The sequence below is a fragment of the Bufo bufo genome, chromosome 3, assembly GCF_905171765.1.
Source record: "Bufo bufo chromosome 3, aBufBuf1.1, whole genome shotgun sequence".
Taxonomy (NCBI): Eukaryota; Metazoa; Chordata; class Amphibia; order Anura; family Bufonidae; genus Bufo; species Bufo bufo.
The window spans coordinates 520,236,699-520,263,305 of NC_053391.1; the positions used below are offsets into that span (position 1 = coordinate 520,236,699).

The window sequence follows — 26,607 nt, forward strand, 5'->3', positions numbered from 1 at the left end:
AGGAGGTATGTATAATTTTTTTTTTTTTTTTTTATATATATGTACAAATTACAATACTGGCACATATGGGGGGCTGCTGGCACATACAGGGGGCTACTGGCACAGACATAAGGGGGACTACTGGCACATAAGGGGGCTACTGGCACATGATAGGGGGGCTACTGGCACATAGGGGGACTACTGGCACATAAGGGGGGCTGCTGGCACATAAGGGGGGCTACTGGCACATGATAGGAGGCTACGGGCAAATAAGGGGGGCTACTGGCACATAAGGGGGGCTACTGTCACTTGATAGGGGGGCTACTGGCACATGATGGGGGGGCGACTGGCACATAAGGGGGATACTGGCACATGATAGGGGGGGCACTCTGGCTACTGGCACATGATGGTGGGGGCTCTTATTACTGGCACATGATTGGGGGGCATCTATGGGGGCTCTTATTACTGGCACATGATTGGAGGCATCTATGGGGGCACATCTTACTGGCACATGATAAGGGGGCATCTATGGGGCACATCTTACTGGCACATTATTGGGTGGCACTATAGGAGCATCTACTGAGGCTAAAAAGAAGGGGTATTTTATATGGGGGACTTTGTATAGGGGCATTTTATACTGGGACACATTATGGTGGGTACTATGGGGAAGGGGGAGAGGAGCACTATGGGGTCATCTATGGGGGCACTGAGAAGGGGTATTTTATATTGGCACATTATAGGAACATTAGCTCAACTGGAGGAATTAAAAAGGGGTATGTTTTGCACATTATAAGGATAATTATTTCTACTGGGGGGGCTAATGGTGGGCTTTATTACTCCCCCATGGTATGACCCCCTAGTAGCAGCACCAGCCTCTTCCTGCTCTGTGATCCCTCTGCCCTTTCTCCAAATCCTTATTATGAAATCTTTCTCATTAGGATAAAGCACAACATCAGCTCCACCGAGCCCGCGGCCAAAGTGTTTACGTGGTGTCCGAGATCCCCAAGGGCCAAGCCAAGTAATTGTAGGTTTTCATGTGGAGTATGTTTATGTTATACACATATAGCTTACACTGTGCCACACAATATACAGTATACCTCTACACTGTGTAGGGGTTATACTGTTTATTGTACAGCATGGCACAGAGGCTATATTGTCCGGCATGGTGAAACCTCCATACATTTTATGTACAGTAAACAGTAATCCGCCTTACCATCTATGCTTTGAATCTGGTTTTATATGTTACTTGGTTTTTGTACATTTACTTGCGTGTGCTAGTTGAGACCTGCTGTGATTGGGTTTTAGTTAGTTATTAAATGCTAACATGACAGTATTTTGGTTTTGCACATTATTGATGATTGTATTTCATGACTACTCTTCTAAGGGTATTGCCTTCCTTTATACTGCAGTTCTCCTGTACCACTCTGCCTGTGACTTTTAGCAGTTTAAGCAGGAATTTATGATTTTCTTTTGCTCTCAATAAATCTTGTGTTAAGCATAAAAAAATAAAAAAAATAAAAATATGGTGAGACGGTTGCAAGTACTCTTCTGATATGATTTCATTGAGCAGTTTTGATGGGGGGGGGGGTTTTGACACTCGCCCATAGAGAAATTTTACCTAGAAACTACACTGATGATAACTATGACGGGATAAGTTTAAAACGTTAGATCCCTCAAACTCACACCTGTCAACCTCCAGTGGTGCACTGCTCAACACACCATATAAGTAGGCGACAGAGATGTCTATAGTGAGCATTTATACCTCCTTATTCAGCATCAGATGAAACTTAGCAGAGACCCTTTGACAAAAGATATAGAATCCCACCCAGTAGCAGTGCCATAAAGCATATGGCTGTTTACTGTTACTCCATATGCTGCTGGTTTCATCTGTAATACTACTAATAATAATAATGTACATTTTATATGGCATATGGATTCCTTATAAATCCATTAAAACCAACAAACAAAATACACGTCATGCTCCATCGGGCTACATATGTATAGCGGTATTAGTAGAGCTAGGCAAAGTCTGATAGAACTTGAATGGGAGAGCATAAGGGCTTCATAGCTGTGTCCAAAAGGAGTCTAACAGTTTCAACTCACTGCCCTATAGGCTCCCTTTAAAGAGCTCTGCAGCTGTGCTGTGCATGGGCAGTAAGGATATGGCAACATGGAGCGAAAGCTGGCACAGTCAAAAACCATGCTAAGCAACATATGAGAGTGGTTTTCACATAGATTGCAAATGCCTGCCTGGTTTTGTGGGTACATATTGTGCACCCATTAATGATTATACCTATAGATGAGCGAATCAAAGTTGATGAAGTGGAATTCGATCCGAATTTCAGGAAAAATTTGATTCACACCGAATCCGAATTTTCTCACGCTTTTTGGTAACAAATCACATTTTTTCCTAATATGGCTGCTGCCCATGTTAGGACATGGAGCAAAGAACTCTGGGAACAAGGGATCACCCACAATGCCATGCATGCGGCCAATCAGCAGCCAGCCAACCCTGTGATGTCACAGCCCTATAAATAGCATCAGACATTTTGGATTCAGCCATTTTCCAGTGTACTTAGTGCAGGGAGAGACTTCAGCAGGCGCTAGGGAAAGTGTTAGAAAATACTTTATTGTACTAAAAAAATTATTTACAAGTGCAGGGAAAGATTATTCAAGATGTAGGAGAGTGTACAGCCTGGGTAATAGAAGAGTGTACAGCCTGGGTAATAGGAGAGTGTACAGCCTGGGTAATAGAAGAGTGTACAGCCTGGGTAATAGGAAAGTGTACAGCCTGGGTAATAGGAGAGTGTACAGCCTGGGTAATAGGAGAGTGTACAGCCTGGGTAATAGGAGAGTGTACAGCCTGGGTAATAGGAGAGTGTACAGCCTGGGTAATAGAAGAGTGTACAGCCTGGGTAATAGAAGAGTGTACAGCCTGGGTAATAGGAGAGTGTACAGCCTGGGTAATAGAAGAGTGTACAGCCTGGGTAATAGGAGAGTGTACAGCCTGGGTAATAGAAGAGTGTACAGCCTGGGTAATAGGAGAGTGTACAGCCTGGGTAATAGGAGAGTGTACAGCCTGGGTAATAGGAGAGTGTACAGCCTGGGTAATAGAAGAGTGTACAGCCTGGGTAATAGAAGAGTGTACAGCCTGGGTAATAGGAGAGTGTACAGCCTGGGTAATAGAAGAGTGTACAGCCTGGGTAATAGAAGAGTGTACAGCCTGGGTAATAGGAGAGTGTACAGCCTGGGTAATAGGAGAGTGTACAGCCTGGGTAATAGAAGAGTGTACAGCCTGGGTAATAGGAGAGTGTACAGCCTGGGTAATAGGAGAGTGTACAGCCTGGGTAATAGAAGAGTGTACAGCCTGGGTAATAGAAGAGTGTACAGCCTGGGTAATAGGAGAGTGTACAGCCTGGGTAATAGGAGAGTGTACAGCCTTGGTAATAGGATAGTGTACAGCCTGGGTAATAGGAGCGATTCTTTTACACCTTGCTGCACTAATTGGGGATCCAAATTGCCTTTATACTGCTGCTTTTAGGTTTGCACTAGATGATACCTTGATAATTCCAGCAAACCTTGCTTGTTATTGGGGTGCAAGTGTGTTATAGGAAATATATGTATTAACTGTTCTGCGGTGCATTTAAATTGTTCTACAGTTTTTTTGGGGTGTATTAGTGTAAAAACAAAAAAGGATGTCTTATTTGCCGCTCTGTGGTGCAGTTACTTTGTTCTTCAGCCTTTTTTGGGCAAACAGCAGTTTTACCCACATCTACATCCTCTTTAATGTAAATTTTGGACACATGTCGGCCACTTATCAACTGCCCCGCTTCAGGATTATTTGTCCTTAACCTACTAGCTTGGCAACTTCTTCTTATGTCTATTACAAAAATTCACTGACGTAACAAGAGCCTTTCACCTTGAAATACTGCCCAGTCTGCAGACAGCATGCTGCAGAGCCAAAAAAGCTGAGCAGATTAATATATACTGTAGTTTTATGGGGGGCGGGGTTAATCAGCAACAATTTACAATGCATTGATTACAAGATCTGCCCTTTCTGAGTTCAGTTGTACACGGGGGATGTCTTACAGGCATGGCTGTCAATCACTGATAAGACCAACAACTTGGGCAATTGAGCTGAGAAAGATCAGTGTTTTCAATGAATAAATTGCACATTTTAATAGATCTTTTCCAACAAACCTATATATTGATGTGCTCATCGGTTCCTTCTCTATAACATGCTGCCTGCAGATTGCGCTGTGTTCTCATGATAACAGGTTCTCTTTATGCTACCTGATAGCAGTATACAGTAACTTATACAGATCTGAATAATAGCAGATGTAACATGCTGAGCACTGCTAAATAGGCAGTAATATAGTACAAGATATATAGTCCTTTGTGTTACTTACACTGTAGCTTGATAATAAAGTGGAGCTTGTCTGAACACGGCAGCAGTACAGTATCCTTCCTGCAGAGCTGTCTTCACACTTTGTGTTAGCAGTCTTAAAGTGACTTTGTTCATATAAATTAGCAATAAAATGTTTCCATTTATTTTCAAAGATACTAGTGCAAAAGATGTAAATTCTGGCAATTCCAATCCACAGTGTGATCCACACCTCCTGTGTCATTATCTCAAATACCTTATTACCCTGAACTCCGGCCAACAGAAGACAATAGTAATGAAAAGTGCATGAACTTATTTTCAACGGAAAAGTCGACTGAATAGAGGAAACCCTGCTGGATATCTAGTAAAATGATCAGGGATTGAGGTTACATAATTAGATTTTAATAGTGGAAATAATTGCACCAAGGTAAAGCACCTACCTTCTATAGTTGCATGACTGTGGAGTAATGAGCTAGCATAATCATAATAGTTAGCTGGATTTGTTTTTATATAATTGTTGTTAATTCATTAGTATTTCAATCTGCTTGATTGAAATTCAACCTTTTCCTAACCAGCAAATTCACCATTCATTATGTCGATACCCACATACAAATGTGTCCTTTCTCACCTTTTCTCTTGTTCTGACATACCTGAAATGAGTGGTATGAGATGAGCAGCTCGAAAAGAGGCCAATTCATGGTTGTGCCGTCAACTGCAGCCTGTCAAGGGTTTGATGAGCATATCATCATGCTTTATTGAACTTGTATTATTCAAAATTGGAGCCCTTAATTAAAATCTCAGAAACTTAAAGGTGGATAAATAGTTATCCTACTTTATGCATATACAATGAGAATGGGATGCATTTTATCTGGAGATTCTCCCGGTGTTTACCTCCAGTGTAGGCTTAAAGGGAACCTGTCATGTGGATATTTGATTATAATCGAACTAATTATATAAAATCATTAACTACTAAAAAGTACCTTAGATGTATTCACTTACTGGTGTGACAGAAGGTTATCTCATAATATACACACAAAGATGCCGCATGCTAATGAGCTGATTGGAGTCCGGCGTGATGTCATTGAGTCTAGTGTATATTTAATTCAGAGCTATAGCCACTCCCCTGCCCACCTGATGCTGATTCATATGGAAAGAAACTGTCATTCAGCAGCAGGTGGGCGGGGAGAGTCAGGAGCTCATGAATATTCATGACTCATCATTATCAGCTGGAGCTTTTCAATACAAGATGTTGGCAGATTGACTGGGTCAATTAAAGAAAGTGACCCAGCATTGTGCTAAGTGAATCAGTCACTTATTTATGTTGCCCTTAGTTAGGACACCATAAAACTGGTGACAGGTTCCCTTTAAGCATGATATGAACAGAGCCTTTCACACTGTCAGTGTGTGGTCAGTGAATTCCATCAGTAATTCTAAGTCAAAACCAGGTGCGGCTCTAAACACAGAACAGGTGCAGATCTTTCCCTTATACCTTATGTCTGTGGAGGCTCCAATCCTGGTGTTAGCTCGCAATAACTGATGCAAATTACTGACCAAAACACTGACTTTGTGAAAGCAGCCTTAGTCATCCAAACTAATAGTTGGGGAAAGCACTGGACACATTCTTTCACCTGTAGCATTTAACTTTATACAATTACTACATAAGCTGTAATTGACTTATATTGAATTGTAGTGTCTTCCTTTTTGATGTTGATTTTCATAAGTGGAAATATTGTACTCCATCTAGAACTACACTTATTTATTTATTATCAGTGTGACTTTCTGTATATCCCAAAGGTACCTTCACATGGTTGAAGACAAATTTCTGCCATTGACTAGAAGTCACAACCTTCAGGTTATAAGTTCCAAGATAAGTAGTGTGGATGTTGTCTATACAATTTTAAAATGACAGATGACAACACCCCACTACTAACTATATTCTCTTTTTAGGCTATTATAAATGATCAGAAACTTGTATTAATGAATTGCTTGTAATGGGATTTCATATGCATAGTTTTATAAAAAAAAATCAGCACTACCTGATATGCCCCAATTGCCCTGAAAATTGATGTATAACCCCCTTTTCTTAAATATTAGAAGACAAGAAAGACACATACATAATACTTCTCTGTAGAAGATGTGTAAGCCCGTTCTCCTTCCAAAAAGACAACTCTGCTTAGTACCACAAGAGAAAATAGCCCTGGTTGGCTGAATGGCTTTGGGGCTGTTCTCTCTCAATAGGGAGACTACCTTCTAGGCATGAGGAGTATTGTAGTCCAGCCAATGCTGCTTTGAATTTCTGGGAAACATATATGCAAATTAGCATATAATATTTTATCTGCTGCAATCAGATAGGCTTATGGCCTCTTTACACTGTCAGGACATCTGGAAGATCTTTGCTAGAAAGCATTTGTAGGAATGCTTGTTAGCGATAATCTGCTGGTGAAAGGGTGCTGCTGGTTACCTGATGAACGAGCGAAATGTAGTCACCTATATCTTTGCTTGCCATCAGCAGACACTCTGTTGCCAGCAAACAATGATTCTGTATGGGAACGAATGATGGTATTAGCGATCGCTCTTCCCCGTACTATGGAGGAGATTTCTGCAGATGTTTATGAAGTGGTCTCCTTCACTGATGAGCAGGTGATTGTCAGGAACGAACATTTCCTTCCAACAATCGTCTGTTCAATTTAGCAATGTAAAGGGGGCCTTTTGTGTTTTTTCTTTTAGGCAGGAGGCTAAATTACGTACCAGTGGGTTTGTACTCGTTTATGTATTTAGGTGTTCATTTATGTATACAGTGTAATGAATATTCCTAGGACCTAATAATATGATTTATGCTTTATCATCCACCTAAACATTAAATAAAGAAGAATTCCGAACTTGGCAATGATGCATTATCTGTGCTTGCTATTCTGCAGATGTTCTAGCACTCTTGTATCGGCTGAGTTTTTAGTGCATTGAAGCATGAAGATAATAAAATGCAGTCACTGTAATGCTAAATTGATTTAATGACTTTAGGGTAAATTATTTTTACATGCCAGCAATAAGATTTGGATTGGCATAGAATCAGTGAACATACATGAGCCTGCTTTGAATGAACAACATTAAAATGGAAATTTCTCACAAAAGGCAAATATGTTTTTAAAAGAAATCAGACGGAGAAGTCAAGCTTCTAGGACAGTAACTTCAAACAAAGGTTAAAATGAGAACTTCACGCTGCCTTTGCTGACAGTTTAATACTTCTCTAGAATATAATGCTTGTTGTCTTGGTTTGCGTGGGTCTCATATTATTTTCTTGATGAACTACAGGCTTAAAAATACAGATGAAGCTGAGTTATTGTAGCAAATGGTGCACATACGTGCTATATCATAAGACCACCTGCCATCCATAAATAACCATTTATTTCTAGGCAAGCAATGTTCTGCTTATGAAAAAAGTAAGCAGAACTCAGGCTTTACGGATCCAGAGCAATCCACTGCGCTGCGCTGTTCCAGCATTCATGCTGAATAAATTATGATGTATCATGATGAACAGATATATATTTTATATCATCCTGTTTACTGCATTATATGGTTGTTGCTGCCAGCATTCTATGACTTCCAGGAAAAGTCCTCAATTGTAAGGATTTGTCTAATGTGTATAGGAAAGTCAATAGATAGAATACAGTGCCTTGCAAAAGTATTACATTTGACTTTTTTAATATTTTGTTACATTACAGCCTTAAGTACAATGTTTTGTTAATCTGAATTTTATGTGATGGATCAGAACACAATAGTCTAAGTTGGTGAAGTGAAATGAGAAAAATATATAAATAGAACTATTGTTTAGAAATAGAAAACAGAAAATTGGCATGTGCATATGTATTCACCCCCTTGTTAGGAAGCCTATAAAAAGCTCTTGTGCAACCAATTACCTTCAAAAGTCACATAATTAGTTAAATGATGTCCACCTATGTGCAATCTAAGTGTCACATAATCTGTCATTACATATACACCCCTTTTTTGAAAGGCCTCAGAGGCTGCAATACCTGAGCAAGAGGCATCACTAACCAAACACTGCCATGAAGACCAAACTAATAAGGGACACTGTTGTTGAGAAGTACAAGTCAGGGTTAGGTTATAAAAAAATATCCAAATCTTTGATGATCCCCAGGAGCACCATAAAATCTATCATAACCAAATGGAAAGAACATGGCACAACAGCAAACCTGCCATGAGATGGCCGCCCACCAATACTCACGGACTGAGGCAGCACATAAACCTAAGGTAACCCTGGAGGAGCTGCAGAGTTCCACAGCAGAGACTGGAGTGTCTGTACATAGGACGACAATAAGCCGTACGCTCCATAGAGTTAGGCTTTATGGCAGAGTGGCCAGAAGAAATCCATTACTTTCAGCTAAAAACAAAAAGGCACATTGTGAGTTTGAGAAAAGTCATGTGGGAGACTCCTAAAATGTATGGAGGAAGGTGTTCTGGTCTGATGAGACTAAAATTTAACTTTTTGGCTATCAAAGAAAACATTATGTCTGGCACAAACCCAACACATCACATCACATCATCCAAAGAACACCATCCCCACAGTGAAACATGGTGGTGGCAGCATCATGCTGTGGGGATGGGACTGGGAAACTGGTCAGAGTTAAGGGAAAGATGGATGGTGCTAAATACAGGGATATTATTGAGCAAAACCTGTACCACTCTGTGCGTGATTTGAGGCTAGGACGTAGGTTCACCTTCCAGGAGGACAATGACCCCAAACACACTGCTGAAGCAACACTTGAGTGGTTTAAGGGTAAACATGTAAATTTGTTAAAATGGCCTAGTCAAAGCCCAGATCTCAATCCAATAGAAAATCTGTGGTCAGACTTAAAGATTGCTGTTCACAGGCGCAAACCTCCAACTTGAAGTTGCTGGAACAGTTTTTCAAGAAGTAATGGGCAAATTTGTTGTTTGTTTCACAATAAAAAACAAACAAAAAAAAACATCTTCAAAGTTGTGGGCATGTTCTGTAAATTAAATGATGCAAATCCTCAAACAATCTATGTTAATTCCAGGTGGTTAGGCACCAAAATACAAAAAAACTTCAACAAGCAATTTGATTTGTTAGAAAATACTTTGTTACAAATCATTTTCCATTGTATGGAGCAGGTAGAATGAAGGGGAACGGCGATTGCACTATCCCCCCCCCCCCCCGCATCATTTAACTTAACGCTGATCACTGCATCTGTGACTTAAATTAAGCCTTTAAGGGGTTGAGGGTTAAAAAAAATGTATTCACGGAGAAGCAATCCGCTCCCATCTTGTTTGAAGAAAACCGACCGAAGGACCTCAGCAAGCATGATGACATCACCACATGATCATGCTGGGGTGAGCGGTGACTTCATCCCCATTTTAGGAAAAATCGATTCGTTACCAGAAAGCACAAGGAAATTTGGCTTTGTGGTGATTCAAATTTTTTCTGAAATTTGGATCAAAGTCCACTTTGGATACTTCAATTCGCTCAACGCTATTCATATGGTTGAGGTTCTGTTCACACTTTTGTTAAAATTTCCATACTTCTGCTCTATCCTAGGAGTAGAAAAATAAATATAATAAAGAACTGGATCTGTTCTATGATGAACACCAAAGGCACCTGATAGACACATTTGCTTATAATGGGTCAATAAACTTTCTGTCATGGTGTCCCCCAGGGTGGGCTATATTTCCTATGAAATATGATGGAATTTCCCATGAAGGCCCCGAATGGTGCATCTGATGGATAGGTGAAAGGAGGATTAGATATACAAAGATTTACTGGGTATTCCAGTCTTAGGAAATAAGTTATTCTTTGTGTAATGAAATGTTATGCATATTTCCAATATACTTTCTGTATACACTTCTCACAGTTTAAGATATCTGCTTTGTGTCATTGAATAGGAACCTTTATTTATTAATTTATTTTTTTAACTTTTTTTGGATAAGGAGTTATGCACACAACAGATCCACATTTTTTTGCGAATCACTTGCAGGAAAAAAAAAAAAAAAGCATGGACAGCACAGATCTCTTCTCATTCGCATCTGCATTTCCATTCTACAAATTTTAGAATATGTCTTTTGTCTATTGTGGACAAGAATAATCATTTCTAGTGAGAGGAGTAAAATATGTATTGCAGATGGAAGGTATCTGTATTTTGCGGATCCATGGTTTGCAGTCCCAAATATGAACATGGCCATGTAAATGAGGCCTAAAAGAACTGATGTAAAAAAAAAAAAAGCATTTCTATTGAGGGGTTGCAAGCAGAGATCCTGAAAACCATGCACAATTGAAAGTATAATAGTAGGTAGAAGACTATAGTTCCCATCTTGCACTGCTGATACCTACTCCAGATCATTCTTATCCCTTGTATTCCAATGGATTTGCCCTCTTGTGCATTTCATATTGTATTCCCTCACTACTAAGCCTGAATACATAGAACTGAGCATGCTCGACCAACAAGCTGACTACAGGTTTAACCCTAGACAGTGAGCTATGATCATATTTCAAGCCAGTACTTTATGAGTGATTATGTGGGAAACTACTGAAAATAAGTGAAATACTATACATTGAAGATTTTTACTTTGTACCACACGCTTTCATTAGAAGTCAAATTTTGTGTAAAGGAATACTCATTTGATTATTTTCTTGTAATCCGCTATAGAAGGGTTACACTACAGTAAGAAGCTCAAAATTTGGTACTTGATGGTTAAAAAGTAGATTATTGGATTTAAAAATACCTTACTTCATCCAATGCCTTGGCAAGGAGTTCTGCAGCAGCTGAAAAAGCAGAGAGGTTCCTATGCACAGAACGGTGAGGAGCATACTCAGCCAATCAGAAGCAACTTTTCTGGAAATTTCTGTTTGCAATACAGGTCACTGAGAAAATGGATCTAAAATCATTCCAACTGTGGCATTGCTAAATGTTTTCATAGACATGTTCCATTTGATGAGAGGAAAAAAAATATGTTTTGTAGCTAAAACTTGCAATAAATAGCGGATACATTAAGGTATAGATTATATTTTTCTCCTCTCTAGGCTCTGCAGGCCCTGAAAAATGTATGAGAAAAAGCATCAAACTACACTGTGTGAATTGGACCTTGTTGAAGTCTAGGCATCAGTTTCTAGGTCTACTTAAGGCTAGGTTCCCATCTGCTGTGGAGGGCCCGGCAGGAGCCTCCATTGCAGATTCCAGCAAAAAAGATGAAATACCGCTGGACCGGCATATGGTGGATCTGGCAACTCCAGAATTCTGATCTCATGCCAGAACAGAACCTGGAATTATAGATCATATGTGTATGGAGCCTAATACGGGAGGGTTTATGTCCACTGGGAATGTGTCCGTTCTGGGTTTTTTTGCGGACCGTATACGGAATAATTCATTTCAATGGGTCTGCTTTCATATGTCCGTATTTCCGTTCCGCAAAAAAATAGAACATGTCCTATTATTGTCCGCATTACAGACAAGGATAGTACTGTTCTATCAGAGGCCACATGCTTCGATCCACAAAATACGGATTGCACACGGACGTCATCCGTATTTTTTGCGGACTGCAAAATACATACGGTCATGTGCATGAGGCCTAACACTTATGACAGAATGCTTGTACATTACGCTGTATTAATAGTTGACAAACTCAACGGTATTGATATTCTAATCTTGTGTAATTAACAAATAAATATTTGCCTTAATTAAGCAGGAAAAAGCTGCAGCTGGTATGAACAATGCACAAGCACGTACTTTCATTGTGAATTTACAATCCTCAATGTTCTTTGAAATAGTAGGAACAAAATATGGAATTAATCAAAACAAGGGATCATGTAACGTGGGTCATTACAGACGCCAATATGGTCAATGGCACAAAACAGAAATTGTAAAGTGCATGTATGTACTGATGTAGCAGAGTGGAAATGTAACTCTCCATGAGTTCTGATAATGGAGCACAAAAGCAAATAATATGTAGCAATATCGCAATGAGTTTTGACAAATGAAAAATGTAAACACTGCAACATCTATAAATTAACATTAGTTGTCAATGCACTATTGGGGTAATTTATTAAACTGGTGTAAAGTAGAACTGGCTTAGTTGCCCATAGCAACCAATCATATCCCACTTTTCATTTTCCAAAGGAGCTGTCAAAAATGAAAGGTGGAATCTGATTGGTTGCTATGGGCCACTAAGCCAGTTCTACTTTACACCTGCCTGCCAGAATCCTCTGACGCAAGTGTGAAATTAGCCTTAGGGTGCATTCACACCACCGTTTAGCTTTCCGTTCTTCTGATCCGTCAGAAGAAGAGAGAGAGAGAGAAACAGGATCCTGTAAAAAAAATGGGTCCTGTTGCATCAGTTGTCATCCGTTTGAGCCATTTCTGTCTGAGATCCATTTTTAGAAGGAAAAAAAAGTCCTACACGCAGTACTTTTGTTTTCCTACACGCAGTACTTTTGTTTTCATCTAAGGCTACTTTCACACTTGCAGCAGATTGATCCGGAAAGCAGTTCTGTCGCCGGAACTGCCTGCCGGATCCGACAACACGTATGCCAACTGATGGCATTTGTAAGGCTTATTGCACACGACAGTATATTTTCACGGTCCGCAAAACGGGGTCCCGTTTTTCCGTGATCCGTGACCGTTTTTTCGTCCGTGGGTCTTCCTTGTTTTTTGGAGGATCCTCGGACATGAAAAAAAAGTCGTTTTGGTGTCCGCCTGGCCGTGCGGAGCCAAACGGATCCGTCCTGAATTACAATGCAAGTCAATGTGGACGGATCCGTTTGACGTTGACATAATATGGTGCCATTTCAAACGGATCCGTCCCCATTGACTTTCAATGTAAAGTCTGGAGTCCCTTTTATACCATCGGATCTGAGTTTTCTCCAATCCGATGGTATATTTTAACTTGAAGCGTCCCCATCACCATGGGAACGCCTCTATGTTAGAATATACTGTCGGATATGAGTTAGATCGTGAAACCTCATTTCCGACAGTATATTCTAACACAGAGGCGTTCCCATGGTGATGGGGACGCTTCTAGTTAGAATATACTACAAACTGTGTACATGACTGCCCCCTGCTGCCTAGCAGTATCCGATCTCTTACAGGGGGCCGTGATCAGCACAATTAACCCCTCAGGTGCCGCACCTGAAGGGGTTAATTGTACTATCATATCCCCCTGTAAGAGATCAGGGCTGCCAGGCAGCAGGGGGCAGACCCCCCCCCCCTCCCCAGTTTGAATATCATTGGTGGCCAGTGTGGCCCCCCCCCTTCCTCCCTCTATTGTAATAAATCGTTGGTGGCACAGTGTGCGCCCCCCCCCCCTTCCTCCCTCTATTGTAATAAATCGTTGGTGGCACAGTGTGCGCCCCCCATCGGCCCCCCTCCCTCTATAGCATTAACAACATTGGTGGCCAGTGTGCGGCCTCCCATCTCCCCCCCGATCATTGGTGGCAGCGGGTTACTAGCAATAGTACAATAGTAAAAGATTCATACTTACCTGGGAGCTGCGATGTTCGTGTCCGGCCGGGAGCTCCTCCTACTGGTAAGTGACAGTTCATTTAGCAATGCGCCGCACAGACCCTGTCACTTACCAGTAGGTGGAGCTCCCGGCCGGACACGAACATCGCAGCAGCCACCAGCAGGTAAGTATGAATCTTCTACTATTGTACTATTGCTAAGTAACCATGGCAACCAGGACTGTAGTAGCGTCCTGGTTGCCATGGTTACCGATCGGAGCCCCAGCGATTAAACTGGGACTCCGATCGGAACTCCGCTGCCACCAATTATGGGGGGTGGAGATGGGAGGCCGCACACTGGCCACCAATGTTGTTAATGCTATAAAGGGAGGGGGGGCCGATGGGGGGCGCACACTGTGCCACCAACAAATTATTACAATAGAGGGAGGGAGGGGGGGGGGGCGCACACTGTGCCACCAACTAATAATTACAATAGAGGGAGGGGGGGGGGGCCGCACTGGCTACCAACCTATTATTACAATAGAGGGGGGGGGCGCACTGGCCACCAATGATATTCAAACTGGGGAGGGGGGGAGGGTCTGCCCCCTGCTGCCTGGCAGCCCTGATCTCTTACAGGGGGATATGATAGTACAATTAACCCATTCAGGTGCCGCACCTGAAGGGGTTAATTGTGCTGATCACGGCCCCCTGTAAGAGATCGGGTGCTGCCAGGCAGCAGGGGGCAGTCTTGTACACAGTTTGTAGTGTATTCTAACTAGAAGCGTCCCCATTACCATGGAAACGCTTCTGTGTTAGAATATACTGTCGGTTCTGAGTTTTCACGAAGTGAAAACTCAGCTATGAAAAAGCTTTTATGCAGACGGATCTTCGGATCCGTCTGTATAAAAAGTAACCTACGGCCACGGATCACGGACACGGATGCCAATCTTGTGTGCATCCGTGTTCTTTCACGGACCCATTGACTTTAATGGGTCCGTGAACCGTTGGCCGTGAAAAAAATAGGACAGGTCTTATTTTTTTCACGGCCAGGAAACACGGATCTCGGATGCGGCTGCAAAACGGTGCATTTTCTGTTTTTTCCACGGACCCATTGAAAGTCATGGGGTCCGCGAAAAAAAAAACGGAAAACGGCACAACGGCCACGGGTGCACACAACGGTCGTGTGAAAGAGGCCTAAGACTGATAAGTCTGAAAAATGCCTGATCAGTCAGAAAAATTCATTGAAATGCCGGATCCGTCTTTCCGGTGTCATCTGGCAAAACAGATCCGTCATTAATTTTTTTCACTTTTTTTCGGACTGCGCATGCGCAGACCGGAAGGACGGATCCGACATTCCCGTATTTTGAATGCCGGCACTAATACATTCCTATGGAAAAAAATGCCGGCTTTCAGGCAAGTGTTCAGTTTTTTTGGCCGGATATAAAACCGTAGCATGCTGCGGTATTATCTTTTGCCTGATCAGTCAAAACGACTGAACTGAAGACATCCTGATGCATCCTGAACAGATTGCTCTCCATTCAGAATGCATGGGGATAAAACTGATCAGTTCTTTTCCAGTATAGAGCCACTAGGACAGAACTCTATGCCAGAAAAGAAAAACGCAAGTGTGAAAGTACCCTAAAAAAACGGATCTCAGACGGAAATGGCTCAAACTGATGACAACTGATGCAACTTTTTTACTGGATCCTGTAAAAAAAAACGGATTCCTATGCAATTTTATGCATAAGGGTCCATTTACATGTTCGAAAATGAGTCTACATCCGTTCCGCAATATCGGGAACGGGTGCGGACCCATTCACTCTCTATGGGCTCTCCGCATCCGCATTTCCACACTATGTGCTCTCCGCATCCGCATTTCCAGAGCGCGGCCCGGAAGTTCCAGGCAGCGGCTCCGCAAAAAAATAGAACGTCCTATTCTTTCCCCCAATTGTGGACAAGAATAGACAGTTCTATGGGGGGTGCCGGCTGGGATCCACAATACACTACAGACGTGTGAATGGACCCTAACTGATGCAACAGGATCCGTTTTTTACAGGATCCTGTTTTTCAGGCTTTCTCTCTCCTGATGGAACAGAAGAACTGAAAGCTAAACAGTGATGTGAATGCACCCTCAGCTGCTCCAGTCGTCTGTGCTGGCTCCTTCATCTCCATCTTCCAGTCTGGGGATTGTATTCATCAGGTATTTTCTGCATTGCTGCTTGTCTCATCATGATATCAGATGGTGCTATCTGTAGTTTTATTTAGCTCAAGAGGTCAACCTGGTGACTTGCCACATTATTCGTACACCAAAAGTCACTATGTGTAACTAATGCAGGCAGAAACAAGTGATACCTTTGTAAATATGGTGTCACATGCTGAAATGTGAAATTTTATGTAATCACCATCTCAAATAGTCATCTTTAATTTTCTACTTTCTTGTGCAAATTCATCCTACGTTATTTTGACGGTACCATGATTTACTGCAGCCCCAAGCAAGTGGACCACTGTATTACACAGAGCACCCAAAGCACAGAGATGGTGGTTACCTTATGTCTCATAGGCGGTTGCTTTACAAGTCCCTCAAATATTATATTTGTGTTTTTATATAAATTATGATTAACCCAAAGAAGAAAATTTTATCATAGAGACAATATTTTTGATTGATATTCTCTTTAACCTTTTCAAGATGAACTTCTATTTAACCCTTTTAAGACCTTCAAACTTTCCATTTTTGCATTTTTGTTTTTTTTTTACTCCCTGCTTTCTTGCATAGAAAACCTTTGGATTTTTGTGTTCACATAGCTGTATGAGTGCTTGTTTTTGTGGCACAAGTTGCACTTTCTAATGGCATCCTTTAATATTGCTTTCACTGTAGTGGGAAGTTGGAAAACAATTCCAAATGGGGTGAAATTGAAAAAATTAAATAAAATAAACTATTTCGTCATAGCTTTACGGATTTCATTTTTACAGAGTTCCTTATGCAGTAAAACTGACCTATTCCCTAGATTTTTCAGGTCAGTGCAGTTACAGCAATACCACATTTGTATAATTTTTCTCATGTTCTAATGGTTATAAAAAAATAAAAACTTTGAAAATACACACATTTTTTGTTTTTCCATTACCATATTCTGACCCCCTCACATTTTCTTAAATTTTTTAGAGAGGTGAAGCGATAAAAAAATGCAAATGACCTATTTTGACAGGTTTTTTTTCCCCTTACAGTCTTCACCATACAGGATTAATATGTTTTTAATAGTTTAGGCATTTTGGAATGCGGAAGTGCAAATTATTTTAATTTAAACAATGAAAGGGGATTATTTGAATTTTTATATTGTTTATACTTTGAACCTTCCCACCCCTTTTTTATTACTCCACTTAGTGACCAGCTTGTTTGGGGCCTTAATGATGAAGCATTTATTTTAAAAATTTTCATTGTGGCCTTCCAAGAGATATAACTTTTATATATTTTTTTGTCTATGTAGCTGTATGAGGGCTTGCTTTTTGCAGGACAAGTTGTCGCTTTAATGGTGCCATTTTGGGATACACAGAACTTACAAATTAACTTTTATTAACTTCTAGTCAGGAGATAGGAAAAAACTGTAATACTGCCACTTTTATGTTTAAAATTGTGTATCTTATATTTTTCAGCAAAAAAAAAGTTAATGTTAAATTTACTCTCCGGGTCAGTGTAATTACAATGATGCAAAATTTTGGTTCCTACTGAGCTGTGTGAGGGCTTGATTTTTGCAGTATGACTTGTAGTTTTAACTGGTATCATTTTGGGGTACATAACACTTTTTAATTGCTTTTTATTCAGTGTTTTTGAAGGAAAATAAGTAAAAACTGGAATTTTTTACAGCATTTACCATATGGGATGAATGCCATGATAATTGCACTGTGCGGCTCATTTAGATGTGATATCAAATATGTGGAGTTTTTTTTTTTCCTCCAGTTTTTTCACTATTGCTGTCATAGCCACAGATCCTTCAGAGGGATGAAAGCTACAAGAAACAAACAACTCTATCGATTGCTATCAGGCAAGCCATTTGGGTCCCAGGAGTGCAGGAAACACCTGAGGAAAGCCACCTCAGATGCCATGGTCTCAATTGGCCATGGCATCTGAGAGGTTAAATATCTGTGATTGGCGTTTTTACTGATCGCAGACATTTTCCATGGGTGTCTGCTGTTTACAATAGCAGAAAACCCAGTGGTTATGGTGCCCTCTCTGCTCTAGAATGAATGCCATCTTTAAAATCTCATGTGTGGCAGAGGTCGGTAAGAGGTTAAATAAATTACCTATGTTTAATGCATTTAATGCTATGTTCTCATCATGCCCTTCATATCTACTCTACATAAAAAGAAAAATCCAGATAATAAACAGGTTATAACCCTACTCATCGCTTTAGGGATATGCGTAATGCAAGTGGTGTTACATACTATAGAAAACCCTATCCACATAATTTACGTTAAGCGACTTACACTGTAATACATGCAGTGTTCATGTCCCCCAATTTGGAAAATCGAATCATATGATGCTGCTTTGACAATTTAATAAAATATAAAGTAGCATTGCAGAAATTATTCAATTAGAATGAGGATTTAAGGCTAGAAAAGACGATCTAGTATAGAAAATGGGAATTTAATATGGTTATTATAATGTAGTATACACAGTGTAGAAAATAAAAGAGGTGGAACAAAACAACAACCTTGAAATTACAATGCATTTACATTCCAAGAATTGTAAAATGATATTTTATTGTTGACTGTGTTGAGCAGGTAGAGAAAATTATTTCGCTTCATATTCCTTATTGGCTTGTTAAGCATCTGTCGTTGTTTTCTCCAGGAAATTGGTATTCATGGTCAATTCTAGTATTTGTTTATGGTTTGTTTGCATACAGCTATTCAAATAATTCTGAAGAATATGTCTCTAAATTTCTTTATTAAGTCCTGAAAGAACAAAAACATGTCTTTCATTATGTATGCATGAAGGTGAGAGACAATAAAATAACTTTCAAACCAGACTCACATACTATAGTGAGTCATCAATGTAATATTTCTGAACAAATTCATTGTAATTCATAGGAAAATAATTGTCTTGCAATTTATTTTCGATCTGCTTAAAGAATAGTTTTGGCCTTTTGCACTTGGCAATAGTGGGTTATAATATCACTTTTCAACCTGCCAAGAAGCATAAAATACATAAAAGAATAAATAAAAGCGATGCCCACTGTCAAATATCAGCAAATGTGGGAAGTAAAACATTTGTTATAGATCCATATAATATCCCTGAAAATACATAAGCCCGTATCATTTTATTTACACTTATTGGGATACAGAAAACATGTCTGTCCATACGGATGATTAAATGTGGGCTTGATGTAATTGGTTCATATCCAATCCTGTATATTATATGCTATGCCGCCCCAAAGTAACCAGAAATGATGGCAAAAGGTTTTGATGTAACCAAGGTTTTGCAACCCATTAAGGCCACAAATTCAAGTTTCAAAATGATAAAATGTGTAAATATATACATTTAAGCATTGCAACTTCCTAAGAGCTCAAGCACACAAACATATTTTTTCCCTTTGTGCATTCAGCATTTTTTTTTTTTTGTGTGGCCCATATGTGGAAAAATTCACTTCAATAAGTCTGCAAAAAAATCCTGAAATTAGTGTGTTTTCTGTGTCCTCATGCCTGTTCCAAAAAAAAATAGAACATGTCCTATTATTGTCCAAATTATGGACAAGGATAGGACTGTTCTATAAGGGGCCAGCCCTTCCATTTTGCAAAATGCGGAATGCACACGGCCGGTATTCGTGTTTTGCTGATCCACAATTTGCAGACCGCAAAACATCCAAAGGTAGTGTGCATGAGCCCTAAAGCGGTTGTCTGTTTTCCTATATTGATGAATTGATGACCTATCCTCTTGATGGATCATCAATATCAAATTGGCGGGGATCCAACTCCTCGCACCCCCGACGATCTGCTATTTAAAGAGGCTGGTTTAATCTACTCTACTCTACACTGCTCAAAAAAATAAAAGGAACACATAAATAACACATCCTAGATCTGAATTAATTAAATATTCTTCTGAAATACTTTGTTCTTTACATAGTTGAATGTGCTGACAACAAAATCACACAAAAAAAAAAAAATGGAAATCAAATTTTTCAACCCATGGAGGTCTGGATTTGGAGTCACACTCAAAATTAAAGTGGAAAAACACACTACAGGCTGATCCAACTTTGATGTAATGTCCTTAAAACAAGTCAAAATGAGGCTCAGTAGTGTGTGTGGCCTCCACGTGCCTGTATGACCTCCCTACAACGCCTGTGCATGCTCCTGATGAGGTGGCGGACGGTCTCCTGAGGGATCTCCTCCCAGACCTGGACTAAAGCATCTGCCAACTCCTGGACAGTCTGTGGTGCAACGTGACGTTGGTGGATAGAGCGAGACATGATGTCCCAGATGTGCTCAATTGGATTCAGGTCTGGGGAACGGGCGAGCCAGTCCATAGCATCAATGCCTTCGTCTTGCAGGAACTGCTGACACACTTCAGCCACATGAGGTCTAGCATTGTCTTGCATTAGGAGGAACCCAGGGCCAACCGCACCAGCATATGGTCTCACAAGGGGTCTGAGGATATCATCTCGGTACCTAATGGCAGTCAGGCTACCTATGGCGAGCACATGGAGGGCTGTGCGGCCCTCCAAAGAAATGCCACCCCACACCATTACTGACCCAATGCCAAACCGGTCATGCCAGAGGATGTTGCAGGCAGCAGAACGTTCTCCACGGCGTCTCCAGACTCTGTCACGTCTGTCACATGTGCTCAGTGTGAACCTGCTTTTATCTGTGAAGAGCACAGGGCGCCAGTGGCGAATTTGCCAATCTTGGTGTTCTCTTGCAAATGCCAAATGTCCTGCACGGTGTTGGGCTGTAAGCACAACCCCCACCTGTGGACGTCGGGCCCTCATATCACCCTCATGGAGTCTGTTTCTGACCGTTTGAGCAGACACATGCACATTTGTGGCCTGCTGGAGGTCATTTTGCAGGGCTCTGGCAGTGCTCCTCCTGTTCCTCCTTGCACAAAGGCGGAGGTAGCGGTCCTGCTGCTGGGTTGTTGCCCTCCTACGGCCTCCTCCACGTCTCCTGATGTACTGGCCTGTCTCCTGGTAGCGCCTCCATGCTCTGGACACTACGCTGACAGACACAGCAAACCTTCTTGCCACAGCTTGCATTGATGTGCCATCCTGGATAAGCTGCACTACCTGAGCCACTTGTGTGGGTTGTAGACTCCGTCTCTTGCTACCACTAGAGTGAAAGCACCGCCAGCATTCAAATGTGACCAAAACATCAGCCAGGAAGCATAGGAACTGAGAAGCGGTCTATGGTCACCACCTGCAGAACCACTCCTTTATTGGGGGTGTCTTGCTAATTGCCTATAATTTCCACCTGTTGTCTATCCCATTTGCACAACAGCATGTGAAATTGATTGTCACTCAGTGTTGCTTTCTAAGTGGACAGTTTGATTTCACAGAAGTGTGATTGACTTGGAGTTACATTGTGTTGTTTAAGTGTTCCCTTTATTTTTTTGAGCAGTGTATATGCTTGATTCGTCACCACCCACCTGTTACTGCCAAAGGGGGAAAAATGTGTATATCTTGGATGATTGACGTTTTTATACACTGAGCCCAGAGTGTATCAGGGATTCAGTAAATGGAAAAAATGATAAGCCAGATAAAATGGAGAGGATTCACTGTAGCCAGGGCCATATCAAACTCCTTAATGTCAGGGGAAAGAAGAAAAAAGGTGTTTAAGTAAATACATACACCTGAGGCTCAACTGGCGCAGTGAAAAGAACCAAGCCAAACTAGTATAGATCCATAAGGGTGCTCCACATAAACTAGGGGAATTATAAATAACCCTATATGTGGAATACAAGGAGGGAATCCCAATACACCTGTATAGTATCTGGTTTTAATGAAAGATGAAGGGATCGATCCTCTGTACTAATAGGCCTCAGAAACTACATAAATAGCTCAGCTTCATCAGTATCCAGCAGCGCGTCCTAGCTCGAAGCGTTTCTTCCAACTAAGATCATCAGGAGCTATATTGTCTACCTAGAAATATGCAAAGCATCAGCTGTTCCACCAGCGTGAGCATATGCTCTTGAAAAAAGGAATCATCCCGAAACGCTTCGAGCTGAATTAATAAACACTTCCACTTCATTTTGGAACCCCGGTATCACCAGGAAGCCTCTGATACATCTTGCAAAACGACCTCGGCGGGGGAGTTGGAGGTATAGGTGGTCTTGAGCTTTATCCTATACCCTCCTCCCCGGTGAAGTGTGACGCTATATTATCAAATTGAGATTATGTTCATCTATTGAGCTTGGAGATCATGTTCATTTATTGAACAAAGAGATACAGATACATACTTATGTATGTTGTTGGTTGTTTGTTCATACTTTCTATTCACAATTTTCTCCATTACTTTTTACTCATCAGCTACAATTTGTGTTAATCACCTTCTATCTTATATATTATATATCATATATTTTTCCTATTGGCTCGGTGGCGCCCCCTCTGTATTTTCAGGACATTCCTGAAATATTCCGCCAACCTGTGCATTCTAATTCTTATACCAGAAGTACCAGGCAGGCTAAACAGGAGAGTAGAACCAATGTGGATAAATAGAACTGTAAAGAAAGCAATAAATGACAAAAAGAAAGCATATAAAATCACTAAAACAGGAGGGTAGCACAGAAGCACTGAAAAACTATAAGGAAAAAAATAGAACATGTAAAAAAGTAATAAAAGCGGGCAAACTAGAGACCGAGAGATTAATTGCCAAAGAGAGTAAAACTAACCCTAAAATGTTCTTCAATTATATAAATGTTAAAAAGTATAAATCTGAAGGTGTCGGCCCTTTAAAGAGTAATGAGGAGGGAGTCGCAGAGAGCGACAAGGAGAAAGCAAAGCTGTTACATATTTTTTTTCTCCAATGTATTCACTGAGGAAAATAAACTGTCAGATGGCATGCAGAATGTAAAAATAAATTCCCCATTAAAAGTGTCCTGTCTGACCCAGGAAGAAGTACAACAGCGACTTAAAAAGATTAAAATATACAAATCGCCAGAACCGGATGGCATACACATCCGTATCCTAAGGGAATTAAGTAATGTCATAGCCAGAACCTTATTTCTGATATTTGCGGACTCTATACTGACAGGGAATGTCCCACAGGATTGGCGCATGGCAAATGTGGTGCCAATATTCAAAAAAGGTCCAAAAACAGAGCCTGGAAACTATAGGCCGGTAAGTTTAACATCTGTTGTGGGTAAACTGTTTGAAGGTTTTCTAAGAGATGCTATCTTAGAGCATCTCAACGGAAATAAGCAAATAACGCCTTATCAGCATGGCTTCATGAGGGATCGGTCATGCCAAACTAATTTAATCAGTTTCTATGAGGAGGTAAGTTCTAGACTTGACAGTGGCGAATCAATGGATGTCGTATATCTGGACATCTCCAAAGCATTTGACACTGTACCACATAAAAGGTTAGTATATAAAATGAGAATGCTCGGACTGGGAGAAAACGTCTGTATGTGGGTAAGTAACTGGCTCAATGATAGAAAACAGAGGGTGGTTATTAACGGTACACACTCATATTGGGTCACTGTCACTAGTGGGGTACCTCAGGGGTCAGTATTGGGACCTATTCTCTTCAATATATTTATTAATGATCTTGTGGAAGGCTTGCATAGTAAAGTATCAATTTTCGCAGATGACACTAAACTGTGTACAGTAATTAACACTGAAGAGGACAGTATACTACTACAGAGGGATCTGTATAGATTGGAGGCTTGGGCAGATAAGTGGCAGATGAGGTTTAACACTGTCAAATGTAAGGTTATGCACATGGGAAGGAATAATGCAAGTCACCCGTACATACTAAATGGTAAAACACTTGGTAACACTGACATGGAAAAGGATCTAGGGATTTTAATAAACAGCAAACTAAGCTGCAAAAACCAGTGTCAGGCAGCTGCTGCCAAGGCCAATAAGATAATGGGTTGCATCAGAAGGGGCATAGATGCCCGTGATAAGAACATAGTCCTACCATTTTACAAATCGCAAGTCAGACCACACATGGAGTACTGTGTACAGTTCTGGGCTCCTGTAAACAAGGCAGACATAGCAGAGCTGGAGAGGGTCCAGAGGAGGGCAACTAAAGTAATAACTGGAATAGGGCAACTACAGTACCCTGAAAGATTATCAAAATTAGGGTTATTCACTTTAGAAAATAGACGACTGAGGCGAGATCTAATTACTATGTATGAATATTTCAGGGGTCAGTACAGAGATCTATCCCATCATCTATTTATCCCCAGGACTGTGATTGTGACGAGGGGACATCCTCTGCGTCTGGAGGAAAGAAGGTTTGTACACAAACATAGAAGAGTGAAAGTCAGGGGTTTGAGCAGCTCTCACCTGCCAAGGATTCCACTGATATAGCACGGACCAGCTCCTTCACCCGAAGTAGGAGAAATAGAATATGAAGAAAAAAAAAGGATTGGTTGATCCAGCTTGTATTCATGGTAATCCAAAGGCTTTATTCAATATTCAATAAAATCCAGGTACAGGAATGCAGGTCTACATGTTTCGGGCACAATACAATCTTAGCCATCATGAGTAAGGGCTAAGATTGTATTGTGCCCGAAACATGTAGACCTGCATTCCTGTACCTGGATTTTATTGAATATTGAATAAAGCCTTTGGATTACCATGAATACAAGCTGGATCAACCAATCCTTTTTTTTTCTACAAACATAGAAGAGGATTCTTTACGGTAAGAGCAGTGAGACTATGGAACTCTCTGCCTGAGGAGATGGCGATAGTGAGTACAATAAAAAAATTCAAGAGGGGCCTGGATGTATTTCTGGAGCATAATAATATTACAGGCTAGAGGCTACTAGAGAGGGGGTCCTTGATCCAGGGAGTTATTCTGATTGCCTGATTGGAGTCGGGAAGGAATTTTTTATTCCCCTAAAGTGGGGAAAATTGGCTTCTACCTCACAGTTTTTTTTTTTTTTGCCTTCCTCTGGATCCACTTGCAGGATGACAGGCCGAACTGGATGGACAAATATCTTTTTTCGGCCTTATGTACTATGTTACTAGATAAGTGAACCAGGCAAAATTAGTTTAGTTTGAAATTTTTTGTTTATAAATTTGCTTCAAGCACAGAGTGATTTTAATGAGAGAGAGAGAGAGAGAGATTTTCATATACTCTTCCTAGAAACCAAGAGTAGTGTTGTCTGGCATACAATATGTGGTCTTATTTTTTGGTCTCCCTAATGATAAAGAGCATCCCAAAGAGTACTCCACAAGGCAAGTCAACCAACCAAGACAAGTTTCTCTTCAGATATTCTGGTTCTCTTGTCCTTCTAGAAAGAGAAACAGAAATTGATCCAAAATGGTGAATTAAAGTTACTAAAGGTGTTGTCTGTCTTTGCAATACTGATGACTTATCTTCAGGTGAATAGAAGGAACAATACCATTGAAGTCTGGTATCCAAAATAACTGAAACCAGATGGAAAGCTGTTTTCTATTATTTATTCTCCATTTCTATGAGGATGGATTTAAATAGGAAGGTTTTCCTTTGTTTTCCGGTATATAAATTCCGTTAGTTTCCGTTATAAACATGTTACAACAGAAAGCTATACTCCCCCTCCCCCTCCCAAGAGAGAAAAAACTACATAGACACCTGGAGAGAAAGCTGCAGAACAAATATAGCCATACCAGCCAGCTATTTCATTGCTCATGTAATCGATGGAGACAATGATTCTGTCATAACAGGAGCTACTACTTGTTAGCAGGGCCATTATGGGGGACTCCCATTTATCATATTCATATACCCTATTAGAGTATATGGAACTTCTATAAAGTAAATGAATTTCCCTTTAAAGCGTTTTAATTCAACGTTTTTCTTATTTTATTCTTAAACAGACTTAATAGTCTATTAGACACTATTTGAACTCTTCCACAAATCTTACATTTTGTTGGCCCTAAGAATAGATTGGCGCATGACATTCCATTGTAAAATGAATATTTGATTACTTATTCATTGAGTGATCTTGATCAAGACAATGTAAAAGAGCACTTATTTCTAGCTCCTAAGTTCAAGTCATTTAGCAATCCTTGATAGAATGAGATGAAAGGGATATTATCAACGTATTACAAATTATGTTAATTAAATGACGGCCAGATAAAAGGCTTCCTGTGACATGTTACTCAAATGGCCACACTGGATGCTGTATGATACTGTCCCTGGAGTGCTCAGTGCATTCATATTTTAGATACATTGTTGCTTATCTGCTTGTAACTTGTGCCTATTTGCAGAAACTCTCGTTTGCAAAATATATTTTGCTGCTTTAAAAGAAGAAGCAAAAGCATTGCCAGCAAGAGCACTGTTAACTTTCTGTTACCTTTGAGGAATGCTTAGAATATTCATCCGAGGTTTCATTCAGAATGTGTTGGCAATAACCAGGTATTTAAATGGCATCTATTAGGGGAGCAAAGCAGACATAGCAAATAGAGATGAGCGAAACGTTGTAAAATTCAATATGGATGCTTCGATGAATTTTGCAAAAAAATTTGCTTTGTGAGAAATTACTTTGTCATGAAGCGTATTGACCTGCTCTCCGTCATTGTACCCCTCAGATGCCTCGTTCATAGCTGATTGCGACATTCGACATTAATATTTGTCACGGACGTTC

General features: G+C 40.5%; 1 long non-coding RNA gene across 1 annotated transcript; it reads left to right on the forward strand.

Moving 5' to 3' along the window:
- The first annotated feature begins 5,755 nt into the window (after window positions 1-5,755).
- Window positions 5,756-19,410, forward strand: LOC120993517. Its single transcript, XR_005777290.1, has 3 exons — window positions 5,756-5,881; window positions 14,585-14,587; window positions 19,382-19,410. It is a non-coding gene; the product is annotated as an uncharacterized LOC120993517 (long non-coding RNA).
- Window positions 19,411-26,607: the final 7,197 nt, after the last annotated feature.